The sequence below is a fragment of the Odocoileus virginianus genome, chromosome 25 (genome assembly GCF_023699985.2).
Source record: "Odocoileus virginianus isolate 20LAN1187 ecotype Illinois chromosome 25, Ovbor_1.2, whole genome shotgun sequence".
Classification (NCBI taxonomy): domain Eukaryota; kingdom Metazoa; phylum Chordata; class Mammalia; order Artiodactyla; family Cervidae; genus Odocoileus; species Odocoileus virginianus.
Genome location: NC_069698.1, coordinates 2,933,067 through 2,952,189, shown reverse-complemented (window position 1 = coordinate 2,952,189; position 19,123 = coordinate 2,933,067). Strand labels below are relative to the sequence as shown.

The window sequence follows — 19,123 nt, the reverse complement described above, 5'->3', positions numbered from 1 at the left end:
CCTTCACTGAGCTTCCCGCAAAGGTAACATTTTGCAAAGCTACAATGCAGTGCAATATCACAACCAGGATACCGACATTGATATATCTACTAATGCTACTCAGATTTCTCCAGCCTCATATGTACTCATTTGTGTGTGTGTGCATGTGTGTGTGTGTGTGTGTGTGCAAGAGAGAGAGATTTAGTTCTATGGTATTTTATCACGTTTATGCTCACATATCCACCACCACAGTCAAGACACAGAATAGTTCCATCACCACAAGCATCCCTTGCATTGTCCTTTTACACCCACACACACCTACCCTACTCTCTCCCTAAGCCCTAGCAACTAATAAAGTGTTCTTAATCTATAATCTTGTCATCTCAAGAGGCTTAAATAAATGGAATCATACAGCTAAGTAACCAGTTGAGATTGGCTATTTTCACTCATCATAACTCCTTTGAGATTCATCTAAGTTACTGTGTCTATCAATAGTTTTTACTAAATTATTATTGAGTAGAAATTCATGGTGTAGATGTACCTCAACGCATTTAACTTTCAGCTGTTGAAGACATCTGGGTTGTTTCCACTGGTTTTCCAGTTTTTGCCTATTATTAATAAAGCTGCTAGGAACATCCTTATACAGGTTTTTGTATGAACATAAGTTTTCATTTCCCTGAGATGAATGTCCAATAGTGCAATTGCTGGGTTGTATGGGAATTAATGTATACTCAGATTTATAAGAAACCACCAAACTGTTTTCCAACGTGACTGTACCATTTTATACCCCCCAGCGAGGTCTGAATGATCCAGTTTTTCCACCTTTTTTGTTTTGTTTTGGTATGGCTTTTTAGGTTACATTAGTCCGTGTGGATGGTAAAGTTAGTAAATAAATACATGGCCCATATAAGAACAGCCTGTAAAAAGTCAGTCCAAAGAGTCCAAAGGTAAAAAGGCAGGAGTCGTATGAAAAGTCTTCTCAAGCGACAGTCTCTCTGACTGAGGTCATAGGGCTTCAGGTATGCAAGAAGTGCTTCATATTCTTGGAAGGTAACTAGTATGCCCTAAAGCTCTGCTCAGTCTAAATTAAATAAGTCTTTTGTTTCCAAAACAGGATCATGGCCTGTAAAATGCTTCAAGCGGCCCTGTGTTCAACATTGCTTATAGGTAAGAACCTATTTCTTTTTTTTCTTTATCGTGTCTTTTACAACTGTTAAACTGATAGATAACCTCTTTTGACTTTTTAAAGAAATGGACAAGCATGTTTTATTCATAGGCCAACTATAAAGCATTGGGGAAGCCAAACTGTTGTGTCATGCTGTGGTTTTGAACATGTTAGTGTTAATTGTGTGTGTGATCATTTCATTCCTAATTATGTACTAACCTGTCACTATTGCTAAACACCCTATTTAACTGCTGCCTCTAAAGAAGTGCTCTTGTGTCCTTGAACAAAGAAAGATCTTAAATGCCTTTTAGAAAATGGAATACGTACATGATACAATTATGTGGAAACCTCAAGGTACTTTGAGAGTGTGAATTCATTAACCTTTAAGGCAAGCTGTAGCTCAGAGAAGCGCTGAAGGCACAAGGGCCAGATGATCTGCTGCCAGACTGACCCAGTAACTCAGTGGCTTATATCTGAATTGAACTGAGAGGTCATTTCGTATACAAAACCGCAAATACTTGGAAAGGTGTACATTATTTTCATGCTTAAATCTTTATAATTTATAAACACTTCTGATGAAGATGTTTAAATCAGAATTTCTACTGTTATAAGCTTGAGATCCAACCAAAAGAAATGTGTGTTTCCCTTGAGATACACACACAGATGAATAGTTATAGATACATACTTATATTTAGAGTATGAATCTAGATATGTGTGTTTACACATATATGTGTGCATAATTGGCCCTTTATTCCTAAGCCTATGAATAATTTTGACAAAGAGTTTTAATAATCTATATTGAACTTTGCATTTAGGACATGTCTAAACAAATGATTTAGCAAATTTTAGGGAAGCTCTTTTTAAGCCATTGTCCGCAAGGCATATACAGCTATACCCAGTTACAGCCCACAGCTCCAGATGAAGAAAGTGAGGTTGGTTCCATTTAAGAGGCTGATTATAATTCAGTGGTACAATGCTTTGCCTGGACTCTCATCCACACAATTGACTTGCGAGTGGGTGATAGTGGATGACTGCAAGGCCAGAAGCACTACTACTGGTCCACATTCCACCTGTGAAAACAGCAGGGTCAAAAATGCCAGCCAAAAAAGAAAATGGTTCTGTAAATGGACTTTTATAGACTTTCTTTAAAAACAAGCTGGAATTAACTTTAAGTCCAGTTGAAAAGAGAGTATGTTTACCTATAAAGACAACTGGTTTGACTAAGTGTACTTGATAGATAAATAAATAAGTAAAATTAAGTAGTCAAAGTTCATGAAAGAACAAATTGAGGATCAGAATCCAAGGATGGAGGGGTGTTGACACTGCTAGAGTAACCGTTCAGATCTCAGGAAAGAAGCCTTTATTACTTCAAGTGGAGGAGACTGCAGTCCCTAGAACCAGATTTATTTGTTCCACTAGAAACTAGTTCAGCTGACATTTTTTAAACCACATAGCTCTAAAGTAGGAAATAACAGCTTGAATCAACTTTCTTTGTTTTTTCCCCACCCACCCATGCCCCATTTTTCATTTAAGAACATAGCCTATTCATCTGCACTTCCCTGGAGCCCTTCTTCTTTCCATAAGAAAACAATAATTTTTTAAAGTTTGTTTTTATTATTAAAAAAAAAGTTTTCTCTGTTACAGATTAGTTGTCTAATAAATTACTTTTGTCTAGAACTTAATTTGAGGTAAGTAGGGAAGAGATCTCATTATCTATTTCCCTAGTGGGAATGCTGAAGAGACTACTAAGTAATTAAATTTATGAGCAGAGTCCCCAAATTATTTTACTGATTTTCTCAAAATAGTAACTTATACACCTTAGGGCTGATTCCTTGGTCAGAGGATTAGAAGTCCAAGTGTCACAATTTCATTAAAAAACAAAACAAAATCCTCTCTTTAGCATTTAGGTCAAGAATTGCTTTCTTCTATAGTAAGACAGCAATTATTAATACTACTATTTAAAATATTTATTGTCTGTCAGGGGCTTTCCATATGTTACCTTAGTTCAACTCTCATAATCACTCTGAAAATAGGTGTTATGAGTCTCATTGTACAAAGAGGAAACTGAGGCTTAGAGAAGTTAAATGACCAAGATACACAGTCAGTGGTCGATACCAGATTCATAGGGGCATCGGATAGGTAGCACCGCACACAGCTCCTCCCCAAAAAGTGATAGAGCCAAAATCATAGCCGCTGGTTCCACAAGAAAAGGTCAGGAGTTAGGGAGCTGGGGAATTTTATCTGAGAAAATAGAGCCAAACAAGGACATAACTAAGAACTAGTCCTAGTTGTACCGATTTAAAGAAAACTCCCAAACTCAACATGTTCCGCCTCAGCAGGGCATACTGCAATGTGAATCAGCCATGAAGCATACATATATTCCCTCCCGCTTGAGATTCCACAAAGAGAGTGATATCATATGATATTTATCTTTCTCTGTCTTATCTACTTAGTATGATAATCTGTAGGTCCAAACACGTTGCTCCAAGTGGCATTATTTCACTCTTTTTTATGGCTGAGTAATACTCCTTTGTATATGTGTGTGTGTACGTACCACCTCTTCTTTGCTCATTCGCTTATCAATGGAAACAGGCTGCTTCCATGTCTGGGCTATTGTAAATAGTGCTGCTATGAACACTGGGGTGCATGTATCTTTTTGAATTAGAGTTTTCTCTGGAAGTCCAGGAGTGGGATTGCTGAATCGTATGGCAATTCTATTCCTTTTAAGAGACTGTTGTCCATAGTGGCTACACCAGTTACTCTCCCGCCGAACGTCTAGGAGGTTCCCTTCCTCCGCACCTTCTCCAGTCTCGGTTATTTGCAGGCTTCCTGATCATGGCTCTTCTGCCTGGTGTGAGGTGATGGGGATTTGCATTGCTCTAATAATTAGCAATGCTGAGCACCTTTCCATGTGGCTGTTGGCCATCTGTGTCTTCTTCAGAGAAATATCTACATAGGTCTTCTGCCCATTTTTTGACTGTGTTGTTAGGTTATTTCTTTTTTTCTAATTGAGTTGTATGAGTTGTTTGTATCTTTTGGAAATTAAGCCCTTATTAGTGGCACTGTTTGCGAATCTTTTTCTCCCAATCCACAGGTTGACTTTTCATCTGGTTTACAGCTTCCTTTGCTGTGCCCAGGTTTTGAAGTTTCTTTAGGTCTCCTTTGTTTGTTTCTGCTTTTATTTCCTCTGCCTTGGGAGACTGACCAAGAAATCACTGCTACAATTTATGTCAGAATGTTTTGCCTAGGTTCCCTTCTAGGAGTTTTATGGTGTCATGTCTTGTACTTAAATCTTTAAAACATTTTGGGTTTTATTTTTGTACATGGTGTGAGGGAGTGTTCTCACTTCACCTGTAGTGTTTTCCCACTGTATACGCTTACCTCTTTTGTCAAAGATTAATTGACTGTAAGTGTGTGGGTTTATTTCTGGGCTATCTATTCTGTTTCATTGATCCATATGTCTGTTTTTGTGCTAATAATATGCTGCTTTGAGTATTATAGCTTTGCAGTATTGTAACAGGGCACTTTAAGAACTGAAACAGCCCCACTTTACATTAAGAGGAAATATGGAAAGAGCACATATTTGGAAAGCACTTCACTCAGTAAACCAGTCCTTGGAGCTGACCCATCCATTAAAGAATTGGGGGTTCGTGCCCATATTGTTGGCTATGGTCAGATCTATCCATAAAATGCAACCATGCCTTCTGGTTTTAGACAGGGTGAAAAAGAAATGGCCTGTGGTCTGTTTCTCTAGTATAGTTCCAGCTCTTGTTTTTCAATCCAGAGTTAGTAACCAAGGGCAATTTGTCTTGAAAGGTTTTTGTTTGCTTTTGTTTTGACGAGAGCCTCGAGGCTCACGGTTCTTCCCCATAACCCTGTCAACACCTCCGATCCTTGCCGTCTTCTCTGCACAGACGGAATGGACCTCCTCGGTCATCCCTGCAAGTGCTCCGCTTCCTCGGAAAGCCTATATTCGCTGATATGGTTTTAGTTTGTTATATAAGATTTTGTTCTTAATTTTACCTGCTCACTTTGGCTTAAGATTGGCTGGTGCTCTCAAGAAAGTGAGCAGTGAGAACACACTCACTGCCTATGACTAGATTCATTGAGCACCCTGTGTGTTGTGGAAATCTGTTAACCTACGCACATGCCAACATCAGTTATGGCTCTGGGATTGGGAATCCCATCCACGTATGCAGGCAGTCACTGAGGAGTCATTACTGACTGGATCACATAAAAAGGTGCCTTTTGTGAGTCACAGATGTCTCTGTCCACAAGATTAAAAACTAATATAAGACCTGCCAGCTTCAGAAATACTCCCCAGGAAATTACGTGGCCATCCGTGGGAGCACATATACGGGTGTGTGTTAGTGTGCTGAGAGTGGGTTAAAACAGATTGAAGTTTAAACTCAAGTGATACCAGTTTCTGTTTGCTTTTCAAAGTACTCGATACATCAGCAACGGTAACGTCAATAATGCCAAAGTTCCCGAGTTAAAAGTTCAGTTTCGAAAGCGTTTTATCACCAGACAGATTGATCATGAGGATCTGTAAGCTGGCCCTGCAGTTAGCACCTCTCTTTTCTCCAGCTCACTCCCATTCACCCTCTTTATTTTACTGCCTTACTCCGCCTATTTGCCTTGCCCCTTTCCCTGTGACTTCACCTTCTGTAACCCCCCTTCTTCTGTCTCTCCTTCCTTTGATTTTCTTTCTTGGTTTCTCTCTTCTCCTCCTTCCTTCTTTTCTCTTCTTTACCATTTTCCCCTCACAATCCTAATTTCTCATCTCTTTATCTCATCCCCTTCCCTTCTCTTTCTCAATTTTATGTGAACTGCAGCAAAGTGAGAGAATACCTTATACTAAAATACAACTCTTTAACCTTCCACCACGAAGTTTTGGGTTAGTGACCAAAGTTTAGAGTGGGAGGGAAAAAAATAACAATTTCACTATTTGTAAAGAAAATTCTTCACTTACAGAATTTTCAAATCTAAAAATATGAATGTAAACATGGGTATTTTAATGTCTCACAAAATTATAAAATTTGTCCTACAGAGAGATCTTTGAAAATTTTATCATGTTGGCAAGACATCTGTGTATTCTTTTCTCCTCATCTTCTTTTGTACTTAATTCTTAATGATCACTTATACTTTCTTTTAGTATTTAATTTACAAGCACACATAATTGCCTGGGCACTTATTTCATCTTTTTTTTTTTTTAAAGACATAAACATTTTAAGGACAAGAGCTGAGACTCAGTCCAAAAAAAAAATAGTAAATAGTAAATATTCTTAATACTGGAATCGGCTGCCCTTCCCTTTTGTGGGGAATCTTTCCAACCCAGGTCTCCAACACTGCAGGCAGATTCTTTACCATCTAAGCCACCAGGGAAGCCCTTAATTGCTTGCACTGAGTTTTAAGGGCTCTACCCCCAGCATCCCATTCCTAAGCATTCTTGAGCTTGTGGCAGGACTGTGGTGCTTTCCATGGTCAGCATGAACATCAGTATCCCCTACACCCGAGGGGAATAGCTCACTGAGGGCCTATCCTATGACACTGCCTCTGGCAGTCTTTCTGTCCCCAGGAAGCCCTTCACATTTGCTCGGTAGACAGTGAATCAGGGAGGACACGCTACCACTGGTTGGAGTGTCCTTGTCTGCGCTCCTCTTTTTGTTTCCTGTTTCTTAGTGAGGCTCCGAGACAGCTGGCCTGTTGGGCTCTCTGACACCTTCTAACACACGGCACTCCACTTCTTGGCTCTGGTTTTGATCAAGTTGAGGAATAAATCAGGGTTGATTATGGAAGGCAGCCATAATCATTTATTACTGAGAAAGGCTAATGAGGCAAATGGAACATAGTTGGACCCCAGAATTTGGCAAATTTCCTATAGTTTCAGCTTGTAGAACCAGAACAAAAAGTGTGCCCCTTGAGGGCAGCTCACTCTCAGGAGGATGAAGGACAAATGCGCTGGACCTGCCAAGTCATGCCTCTTGGATCTACCAAGAGGGAGCTGACAGTGAGCCCCCTCTGCGTCAGCGAGCACAGAAGGCAAGGGAGTCTGCGTTCAGACTCCGCCCTTCCGTTCTGCATCTTCGTCTCACATCAGGCTTTCTGATGTTTTAGTGTATATGCTGCGCTTACTTGTTCAGTCACGTCAGATTCTTCGTGACCCCACGGACTGCAGCACGCCGGGCTTCCCTGTCCTTCACCAACTCCTGGAGCTTGCTCAAACTCATGTCCATTGAGTCGGCGATGCCATCTAATCCTCTCATCCTCTGTTGCCCCCTTCTCCCCCTGTACTTAGAAATGGAAAAGGCTATTAAACAGTTAGAGAAAAGGCTGGGGAAATGCAAGGAGTCTCACAACTGGGGGTGCTGTGCTCTGCTTAGCTGCTCAGTCGTGTCCGACTCTTTGTGACCCCGTGGACTGTAGCCCGCCAGGCTTCTCTGTCCATGGGATTCTCCAGGAAAGAACACTGGGGTGGGTTGCCATGCCCTCCCCTCCAGGGGATCTTCCCAACCCAGAGACTGAACTGAGGTCTCCTGCTTTGCAGGCGGATTCTTTACCATCTGAGCCACCAAGGAAGCCCTTCCTATTACAAGTGCCATTTTCATAGTCATGAGCATAGTAAATAGACCATTTAGTCATTTCTCCATTATCAAATTTAAAGACTCTTTTTCAACCTCTCCTGGGTAATGGCAATATGGGGAGTCTTTCCACTTCTGACTATACAGCTTCCCTTTTTAATATTTATTTTATTGATTATTTATTTATTTGGATGCACCGCATCTTAGTTGCAGCTTATGGGATCTTTAGTTGAGGTATGCGAACTGTTGGCTGCAGTACCTGGGATCTAGTTCCCTGATCAGGGATGGAACCTGGGCCCCACGCATTGGGAGCAGGGAGTCTTAGTCAGTGGACCACCGGGGAAGTACTATATAGCTTCCCTTACTTCCACACTGCCTATCAACCCATGATGGGCACTCATCCATTTGCGCATAATCTGAATACATTTTCATTTGTATTGCTTTAATTGGCCAGGTGTATTTTGATTTCCCTTTCACTTATTTCCATCTGTCTCAGTTTGAACAGAACTAAGTCTCAGTAAATCCCTTGACAATAGTAGGGGCTGTGCCCACTCAGCATACTCTATACACTTTCAATAATATAATACCATAGAGAGAAAGTAATTTTCAGGTAATGACCTATTTGCTATGAACATATTCCAGTTCAAAATTTTAGAGCTGAAAAAGACCTTAGAGACCATATGATCCAGGCTTGTTTTGCAGAGCAGAAAATGGAGATGCAGGAGAAAGAAGTGGCTTAGTGACCCAAGTTATTGCAGGGCCAGAGTAAGACTCCATGTCTCTGATGCTTCTTGGCCTGCGTGGGGGAGAGCTGTGATCTTAAATATCTCCGTATTCTGAAGTGTCTGCCTAATTTCTACCATACAGGCTTTTCTGCAGAAGATGGTCCACAAATGTGTAGATGATGGGTTGAGCTTGACAGGTCCTATTAAAACTGACTCTAATACAGGATGAAAGCAAGGAGGGTGTGTAGGGAGTTGGAAAGAAAGAGAGGAAGATTTTTCTTCATAGCTTATGATTATAAAGTTTAAAACTAACCTGGTTGATACTGCCTACATTAAAACACACACACACATACTTAAAAACCAAAAGAGTAATAGAACTCGGGGTTCCGTTTTCAATCCCCAGCAGTATTCTATAGGTTTGCAAACACAAAAGTCTGATCTTGCTCTCACTAACTTTCAAGGTTGATCAGACAGAATGAGAAAGGGAGGGGAAACTTCTCAAGCAGAGAGGATAACAGCATGCCCTTCTCTATTACTTGCATTTTATTTCCAGCCCCGCCACTGACTTACTATGTGACCTTGAGTGAGTCATTTCATTTCCAGATGTCAGTTTCCTCATTTGTAAAGTAGGATAATAAATACTGCTTTCTGTCTTCCTCATGGGTGATGTTATTATCACCACGAATTAATATTTATTGGGTGCCTGTTGGGTGCATAATGCTGAGGTAGGAGCTTTGTTCTGGAAGGTGGGAGGAAGAGGAGATGAAACAGAGATTTACAAAAGAAAGAATTATTAGAGCTTAAAATAGCTATGGCTTATATTTTAAAGCATGCCTCTCTGCCAAGATTTATGTAACAGCATTTTTTCTTAGTTATTGTACAATACACCAGGATAATTATGGTACAGAATATTGGTTTTACTTTTTGGATGTTATGTTCCATATAACATTATTTTAAGCAATTACTATACTTTCTTATGTAGCTGTAATTTATATTCTAAACATAATTTATTTAGAAATATTTATTAGATATGGATGTCATTAGATCTATTTGCCTAGCCACTACGTCTGTTTATCTTCTTTTTTAAAAAAAAATTTACATTAAACATGTAATGCTGTAATTAACACCTTTTCAAAGAGAATGAAGAGAAATCTGAAAAGGCACTTATTAACACATCCTAGCTAAAACCAAAATTTTAATGCTGGTTCATCCACAGAAATCAGTCTGAATGAATAAATTTCCTATTCTCTAGAAATAATTCTGTCTTCTCATTCCTACTGTCACTTACCAGGTTCAAGTCCTGCTAGTCGCTCATCTGGACGATTTGATGAGCCTCGTGCTTTGCGTCTTCACTCTGCTGTCTTCCTTTAACCGCCTGTTCTCCACATCCCTGACAAAGGAGTTTCCCAAGGTTAATCTGTGAATAGATACACAAAATGTTGGCATACACATGCACAGTATTATTCAGCCTTAAAAAGGAATGAAATGCTGGCATATGCTATAACGTGGATAAACCCTGAACACTCAGAGAAGTCTGTCAGATACAAAAGAAAAAGTGTCACATGACTCCTCTTCAGGTGCCTAGAATAAGCACATTCATAAAGACAGAAAGTAAATGGTGGTTACCAGCGGTTGAGGGAGAGGGTAATGGGAGTTAAAGAGTAAAGAGTTCCTATTGGGAATGATGAAAACATCTGGAGATGGGATGGTTGCATGACACTGCAAATATATTTGATGCCACTCAATCATATAATAAAAGATGGTTCAAATGATATCACAATATAAAGATTTCAAAAGTACATCTAGTCTTATCATTTTCCCTGTTCAGAAAAGATAACTATTTACAGAGTGAAGTCCAAATTCCTTGGTATGATGGTAGGATCTTCCTGAGTGTGGCTCCAGCTTATCTTTCCAACGGTAACTCTGACACATCTATACATGAACAACCCTACCTTTCAATCCTGCTGGCAAAGTGAGGGTCACTGAGTCACACAACATCACGCAGAGCGGTTCTCGGGGCCTTGCGCTGCTCCTCTGATCCTTGGCCCTCCAAGTATCTTCAGCCTGGAATGTGGGTTCCTTGCTTCCCCTCCCTTCCTCTTAACTGTGGAAACCTCATCCTTTGACGCTTAATGCAGAGCCAACTGCTCTGTGAGACCTTCCTTCCAGTATCGGAATTCATCACTACCCTTTCAGATAATCTAGTCAAAATATATCTTCTTATAATTATAATTATTTTTCAATTCTGAATATAATAGGCATTTCCTAGTGGCAAGAGTTATTTACTGTTTATCTTTCCACACAGTGATGATTCTAAGAGTAGGAATTAGGGTGAGGCAAGTAGAGGTCTTATGGCACAAAATTTGTGTAACCCTAAGAGAGAATTCCTTCTTTTTTTATACTTTTTAAATTGAGCTATAGTTCATTTACAATGTTGTGTTAGTTTCAAATGGGGCTTCCCTGGTGGTTCAGATGGTAAAAAGTCTGCCTGCAATATGGGAGACCAGGGTCCAATCCCTGGGTCTGGAAGATCCCCTGGAGAAGAGAATGGCAACCCACTCCAATATTCTTGCCTGGAGAATTCCCCGGACAGAGGAGCCTGGCGAGTTCGGGGTTGCAACTTATCAAATAACATAAGAGTGAATTCTTTACTTTTTTGTATATTTTAAGTTGAGATATAGTTCATTTACAAGGCTGTGTTAGTTTCAAGCATGCAACAACAATAAATGTCATTTATACATATGTATGTATAGATATACACATTTTTTCAGATTCTTTCCCTTTATAGGTTTTGATAAGATACTGAACATAGTTCCCTGGGCTACACAGTAGGTCCTTATTGCTTTATCTCCCTGCCCCTCACTCCCCCACTGTCCCCTTTGGTTATATACATTTGTTTTCTACGTCAATTAATTCCGTCTTATATTTTATGCCCTACTGACTTCACTTGCCTTGTCTAATCTCAACTCTGGTGTTTAGCAGTTTATATTGACACTAGTTAGAGCTTATCATGCATTGTTTTAGTTATCTACTACAGCGTAACTCAGCTCCCCAAACTTTAGCAGCTTAAAACATTAAATGCTTGTTGTTTCACGATTTCTAAGTGTCAGCAGTCTGGGAGTGTCTCGGGTTCTGACTGAGGAGCTCTCAGGAGGTGGCAGTAAAGATACTGCCGGGGGCTGTGGTCCTCTTCGGATATGACTGGAGCAAAAGCGTCAGGTTCCCAGGTGGTTCGCTTACACGACTGTTGGTGGGACACTTTGTTTCCTTGATGTGTTGGCCTCTCCTTTAGGGCTGCTTACACGTGGCAGGTGACTGCCCTTAGTGCACGCCAGCCAAGAGCAGGGCGCGGCGGGAGCTGGGATGCCTTTTATGTCATAGCCACAGAAATCACACGCTGTCACTGCCTCAGTGGTCTGTGATCACACAGGTCAGCCCTGCTCAGAGAAAGAGGGGACCACGCGAATACTAGCAGGCAGGCATCTTTGGGCATCATCTTAGAGGATGGCTTTCATAGACATGTTACTTTGATTGTATTGGTTAGATTACCTAGCAGCAGGTTAGTAACTGTTATCTTCTGAGGTCAACATTTGCTCTTTACTTTTAAATCATTGAATAAATCAAACTGCTAATTTTTTATAAATGGAGAATATGTCTGAGTCACTCTTCGATCTCCTGTTAGTAGTACTGTGTTCTGCACCCAGAGGCATCTCGACTGATGTATAATATCCAGTGAGGCCGTGGTTTTCTCTTTTTTAAACTGTTATATTGAAGGATTGCTGACCAGCAATGTTGTGGTAGCCTCAGGTGGACAGCAGATGGACTCAGCCACGTATACACAAGCATCCACGCTCCCCTAAACACCCCTCCCATCCAGGCTGTCACGTAACATTAAGCAGAGTTCCCTGTGCTATACAGTAGGTCCTTGCTGGTGATCCATTTAGCATAAAGCAGGGTGTGCATGTTGAGCCCAAACTCCCTGACTGTGCCATCCCCCAGCTCTTCCCCACTGGTAGCCACGGTTTGTTCTCTAAGTCTCTGAGTCTTTCTGCTTTGTGAACAAGTTCATTTGTGCCATTTCTTTCTAGCGTCCTCACGTAAGGGACATCACATGAACCTTAAGAGATATTGTGACACTTCTCTTTGACTTCCTTCGCTCTCTGTGACAATCTCGGGTGCCATCCCTGTTGCTGCACATGGCATTATTTACTCTTTTTAATGACTGGGTGGTATTCTCTTGTGCATATGTGCCACATCCTCCTTATCCACTCAATAGACTATCATTTTCAATACCTGTTTGGAACTATAGCTTACTAGATTGACAAACCAAACTAGAAATAATAGAGCTGATAAGTAGAATCCTGCTTAGAACTCCAGGCCAATCTTGGGAAAGCATGAGATCATAAGGAATGTGTAAGTAATGATTATTCCCTTTTTTTCCATAAACATAAAATATTTTTATAATCTGACCCTGAGCAACCCTCCCTCTTAGTAACAATATAGTGCAGTCGCTCTGAAGGGAGAATTCTATCCCCCTCTCCCAATAGCTCTGTGGCCTTAGACCTATTATTTAATGTGTTTCTGCTTTAGTTCCCTTGTATACAAAATAAAGTGTTAACAGGACCACTTCTTGGGTTTGTTGTGAGTATTAAGTAAGGGCTTCCCTGATAGCTCAGTTGGTAAAGAATCTGCCTGCAGTGCAGGGGATCCCGGTTCAATTCCTGAGTCAGGAAGATCTCCCGAGAAGGGAAAGGCTATGCACTCCAGTAAATAAAGTTATTCAGGTATAATATTTAGCACAATGCTCAATAAATGTTAACCAAATTTATATAAAACTCTAATCCAGCCACCTCTAACCACTGTTTTCAGACATTGGTCTTGTAGATTCCTAATGTCATACCTTTGTTCACATCACTTTTTAAGCTTCACATTAAAAGACTTTCCCCTTCTTTCATTATGCTAGACATACTCTTTCCTTGTGCTAGACATAGTCTTCCCTTCACAGAATGTGAAATCGCTCAGTCGTGTCTGACTCTTTGTGACCCCATGGATTGTAGCCTACCAGGCTCCTCCATCCATGGAATTTTCCAGGCAAGAGTACTGGAGTGGGGTAAGCAGTTTCCCTGACCATGAAAATATCTGCTTGTGTTCTGGTGCTGCAATGCTTCCTAAGTGCCCTTGAAAGTAAGTGAAAGTAATAAAAGTTTTAGTCGCTCAGTTGTGTCTGACTCTTTGCAGCCCAATAGACCGTAGCCTGCCAGGTTCCTCTGTCCATGGGATTCTCCAGGCAAGAATACTGGAGTGGGTTGCCATTTCCTCTTAAAAGGGGACCTTCCCGACCCAGGGACCAAACCTGGGTCTCCTGCATTGCAGGCAGGTTCTTTAACTTCTGAGCCACCAGGCAAGCTCCCTCACACAGTCAAATCCTGTGCATCCTTGTTCTGTTTTGTATCTTGGACCCTCCGTCCCCTCTCCTATAGAAGGGAGGTTTCATATCTATAGATCACTGTAACCCTAACCTATACAGATTATTGATCAATGAAGGCTTGTTAATGATGAAGATATAAAGTGTCTAATGTAACATTACTTACAATTTGCTTCCTAATAAATGCTTCTTTGTCACAAGCAATGAACAGATTTATATTGTTACCATGATTAAGTCAGGAATATGTTCTTCCTTTATAACATGATTGTGTTTTTTCCAAGAATGAAAGCATAATATAGACTTAAAATTTCAAGATCCTAAAGAAGTATGGGTTTTTTAAATTACTTTTTTCTTAATTCTAGAGTGAGAAGAAGATAGAAAATGCAAGCCTGCTTGCATTTAAAGAAGGCTCTGTCAATGTTAACAATTTTAACTACAGTTTCAGATTTGGGATCGGTCTACTTCAAAATGAAAGATACGTTCTATTTTAACAGGCTGAGAAAGCAAAAATAAGATTGTAGATTTATAGGTTTGAACCAAGTGGTTTACATCTATTAGTTTACCCAATCTTTATAGTAAGCCTGTTATTGTCTGTGTTATTACTGTTTTTATTATTATTATATCTCCTTACAGACAGGAGAACTAGAGCTCAGAAAAACTAAGCAACTTGCCTAAAAAAGGGATAGAGCTGAAATTTGAATTTAAGTCTGCAGTCTCCCATACATGAACAGAAACTCTGAAACTCCTCCCCATCCACCACACAGCACTGGCTGCATGCTGTGTGGTACCCAGGTCACAGGGGGTGATGACAGGGCAAAGATGCCAAAGGGCTGAGGGGCAGCCAGCAGCCCGAGGGCGCAGATGTTTCAGAGTTTGCTTCTTAGGTGTCCTTCCTCACAAACACCGTGGCTGCTCTAGGAGGAAACACTGAGATGTAAACTGTTGCCTTAAAAGATGCTGTGCTGTTGAACTCAATTACAGGAGTACTGGGAGCACCATTTTTATTGGAGGACCCAGCAAACCAGTTCCTACGTCTCAAAAGACACATATATTTGCAGGATTACTGGAAGCCAGATCACAGTCCGAATACGTGGGGAAACACACTGGTTGACCAGGTATTTGCATTATGAACAAAAAGGCCCTTCACTAGCTCCCCTTTTAATAAAAATGACGTTTTTATTTTGTATTGGCGTCCAGTTGATTAACAATGTCATGTTCGTTTCAGGCGTACCACAAAGTGGGTCAGTGATACACACACACCATCTCTATTTTTAAACAAGCTTGGTAGCAACCGGCATTAACACATCACCAGCCCAATTCCTATTTTTCTCTCTCTAGCTGTCCTGAGCTATACCTGCTCTTTCCTCCCCAGGAAGAGGTTTCCATCTGGTAAATCCCACCTCCTCTTTCAAGACTAAGATCAAACGTTCCCTTCTTTCTGAAGCCTTCTCTTTCTTTCCAGGAAGGCATCTGTCCTTCCTTCTTCTCTCATCTTTGCAAGCTGTTCACATGTGATTTGTTCTCAAATGTCACCCTGGAATTACTTGTTGCATGCACCTGAACTTCCTACCTAGACTAAAAATGTAAGGTGCTTGTCCTATCCACCAAGGTCATTATTCTCAAGTTTCAGTGAATTAATTATTACATAGTTGGGCAGGTGGATGGAGGGATCATGGTCATATTTTAGTTCCCTCTTAGCAGTTCACTAGCTAGTTTTTCTCTGTGATAATTATCCAACACTTTACTATCATTCTTTCATTTGCTAGCTTTTTGTTCATTATCCTATTTATTTATATTCTTAACCCAAGAGAAATGAATAAATTTTCATTACCCAGTTTTATTTCATTCTTACTTTTTTGACAGAAGACTACATTGAAACTCCAGGCCAAATGAAATTGCTGAATTATCTGAGGATCTCAATTATTCATGACTTTCTGTTATAATTTTGCAATTTAGGAAATAAAGATGTACAATTAATTGATTGATTAATTAATTCCTTCACTTATTTATTCTTTCTTTTCACTGTATCAGGCTCTGATTAGCACCAGTCATAGGGTATATAAATAATATAGTTATATAACATAAAGTCAGAAAGGAATTTAATGTCCTTGTTTTGCTGGGGCCTGGGTCTCATCCTTACTCTGCTTGGCAGGATTTTAACTGGTTTACTAGGACCAGCTTGTTTCTGCTTAGCATTTGTTGGTGAAAAACACCAGCTTGAATAATGAATTTAGTTTTATGCCTGTTTTTCTCTAACAGGCATCATTTAGAGGTATTAAAACAAGACATTTGTTTATTTGGCAAATGAAATAATTACATAAGCTGGTAGACTGGGTCTTCTTTATGGAATATTGAAATTTTCAAGCACATTTCTGCTTATAATTGTAGACTATTGCTCTAATCAACTGACAGTTACCATAATGTAACAAGACTACTGCATTGGTTCACCCTGTGGCCCCATATGAACTGCAAAATATCTGAGCACTTAAGTAAACAGATCACTGAAAGTATGAAAACCAAAGCTTACTCTTCCATAGCATTTCTCTCAGTCTTTCAGGAATACCTGCATGCTAATCAGAATAATTGATGAGACGTGTTCTAAATACTGAGATCATGACTTAAGTTTCTTTTCTTGCAGGCTCATGAAACATGGACTGCTTTGAAAACGACAGCAGAGTATTATCTGAATCTGAGTACTTTCACCCTTGACATGTCTACTGCCCAGTAAATGTACCTTGCTGATTAAACCAGGATAACAAGAATAGTGGGACCCAAAAAGTGGCGATGGACCCCAACCACCAGCTTTGGCAAATCCGCACCTTTTACTATATTATTTATGTCTGCCTCATGGAGCTGTTGAAAGGAGTAAATATGGAAATGCACACTGATCCCTCGAATTAGAAGTTCTCAATAAATGGTAGCTCTTACAATGAGAACTGAAATAAAGACTGTAGCAACGACATTTACCAAAAAGGAGCTTTTATGGGAGCAGGAAATATAAAGCAAAACATAGTGTCATTCAAACTCTCTGTCCAGGGACTTCCCTGGGGGCCCACTGGTTAAGAACCTGCCTTCCAAGGCAGGGGATGAGAGGCCAGTCCCCGGTCGGAGAACTAGTATCTCACATGCGGCGGGGACGTCTGGGCGGCACGCCCATGGAGCCTGAGCGCTAGAGCCCAAGCGCCGCCCCCGGAGGAAAGCCCGCGCACCGAATGAACGAGGCCGCGATCCACAGCGAGGGTCCCCGGGCCGCAGCTAAGTCCAGATGCTGCCGAGGTTTTAAAAGTAATTAAAATTAAGAAAACTGTCCCAAAAGGAAACAAAACAAAACACACCTCCTGCTGGTAACTCCTGCTTTCTACTGCCTTTTCTTTGAGAGAGTTAGTTCACTTTCCATTCAAGGAAGGAAATGGAATCTCTCAAATGGAGCTGGTCCTCACCTCTTTTCTTCAGTATTTCTCACTTTCTGAGCAGTAACAAAGCCAATCTATTCCAAGGCCACACTTTTAAATCAAAGCTGTGCCGCTGTTGGCAACAGAAAACAAAGTCCTAACTCAGTTTGGGAAATAGATGATGACTAGGGATCCAGTGGAACCCACAAATCTGTAAGCCTTCCTTAGAAATTTTGTAAAATTTGTGCAATTTTTGAATTCTGGTTAATAATATATTTATGATTGTTTCAATATGAAACAACAATTTTAAAGAAGTCTCACATTCATTATCAGTCACTGTCCATCCCCACCACGCCCCAGCCTCTAATAACCACTAATAAACTTTCTGAAGCTATTTTTTTTTTTAAGGAAGAAAGAAATAACATCTTAAACTTACCAGTCATGTGCTTTTATTCATCTTTCCAATAAAGCTGAAAAATTGACTCTGCAGAAAAGTGGACCACATTTATCCTATAGTTTTCCATATATCTGTGGGCTACTTCAGTAGTCTAGTTTGAGAAGTGCTGAGAGATGATATAACCAGTCATCAAGACACTCCCCAAAATCACAGATAAGTGGATTTGCCCTCAAAAGTCCATTGCTCTGTACAGCTGCATCGATCATCCTCTGCAGGGATTTCTTTTGGTAAATAAGCATCCCTTGCAAGACCATAGTTGATCTAACGGTCCTAAAACAGTCTTGAACACTGTTTCAGCAGCCAAGACCAGATGCCAAGAGCTGTACTGTAACGACGCTGCCCAGCACTTTCTTCTCCAAAAGGGAACCGGCCGCTACTCACTATTCCACATTTCTTATCCTATCCCTTGGAGATATTTTCAGTGAGAAATTTGAAGCTAATGAATAATTTATTATGTTAACTGTTATCCTTTTCTAATACAGATAAACAGATTTTTTAATCAAAGCACAACCAAATGAAAGAAAATAAATCATTTGGTTTTATACTAAGAAATAAATTTGACAACAGTAACATACATTTTGCTACCACAAGGTTCTACACTTTTATCGTTTAATAAAAAAAAATAGAGAATGTCTATGTATTGCTCAGGGATCCTCAGACTCAGAATCAATAGAATGTGTGTATAAAGAGATTAAGGAATCTACTCAATGTTTACAAATGCCACAGAGCCCAAAACCACAGGATAGGTTGGCAGACTGGGGGCCAGAGAAGACTCAATGTTACAATTCAAGTCTAAAGACCACTGGGCTGGAAAACCAGGGAGGAGCTAATCTTGCAGCCCCAGTCCTAAAGCCATCGCTGGCAGAATTCCCTCTTGCTCAGGAGAGTCCAGCCTGTTGTCCTATTCAGGCCTTTAACTGATTGGATGAGTCACAGAGGGCAATCTGCTTTACTCAGAGTCCACTAATTAAAGTGTTAATCTCATCCAAAAGCACCCTCACGGAAACACGCAGAATAATGTTTGAAGACATATCTGAGCAAAGTGACCCAGCCAAGTTGACACATAAAATTAACCATTGCAAACCTATTTTAAGTGATGAAACTGTCTGCACACACACACTCAGTTGTGACTGGAGCCATATATGGTAGGGAAAAAAGAAAAAGACCTTGATTCATTTTATTCAGTATAGCATAAGAAAGAATCTTGGTGGATTGTGAGGCACTAATGGGAAGTTATAAGTTAGCTACCATGTTGATTTTGAAGTAGGTTAACATTAAGAAACAATTCTACAATTAGATTGTTATCTGATCAAACAAGCATGGAAAGAAGGCTGGGGCGTCTGCATGTTCACCACTTCCGTGGCTGGGGCGTTTGCATGTTCCGTTGCAGAATTAAGAA

At 40.3% G+C, this 19,123-nt stretch overlaps 1 protein-coding gene across 1 annotated transcript in view; it reads right to left on the bottom strand.

Annotated features, from left to right (window-relative positions):
• The window catches only part of MORC1 (MORC family CW-type zinc finger 1), a 179,755-nt gene extending 169,890 nt beyond the window's left edge, over positions 1-9,865 (bottom strand). Inside the window, exon 1 of the mRNA XM_070454923.1 lies at positions 9,739-9,865. The gene's annotated coding sequence lies outside the window, so the exon portion shown is untranslated. The remainder of the gene's footprint in view (positions 1-9,738) is intronic.
• Positions 9,866-19,123: the final 9,258 nt, after the last annotated feature.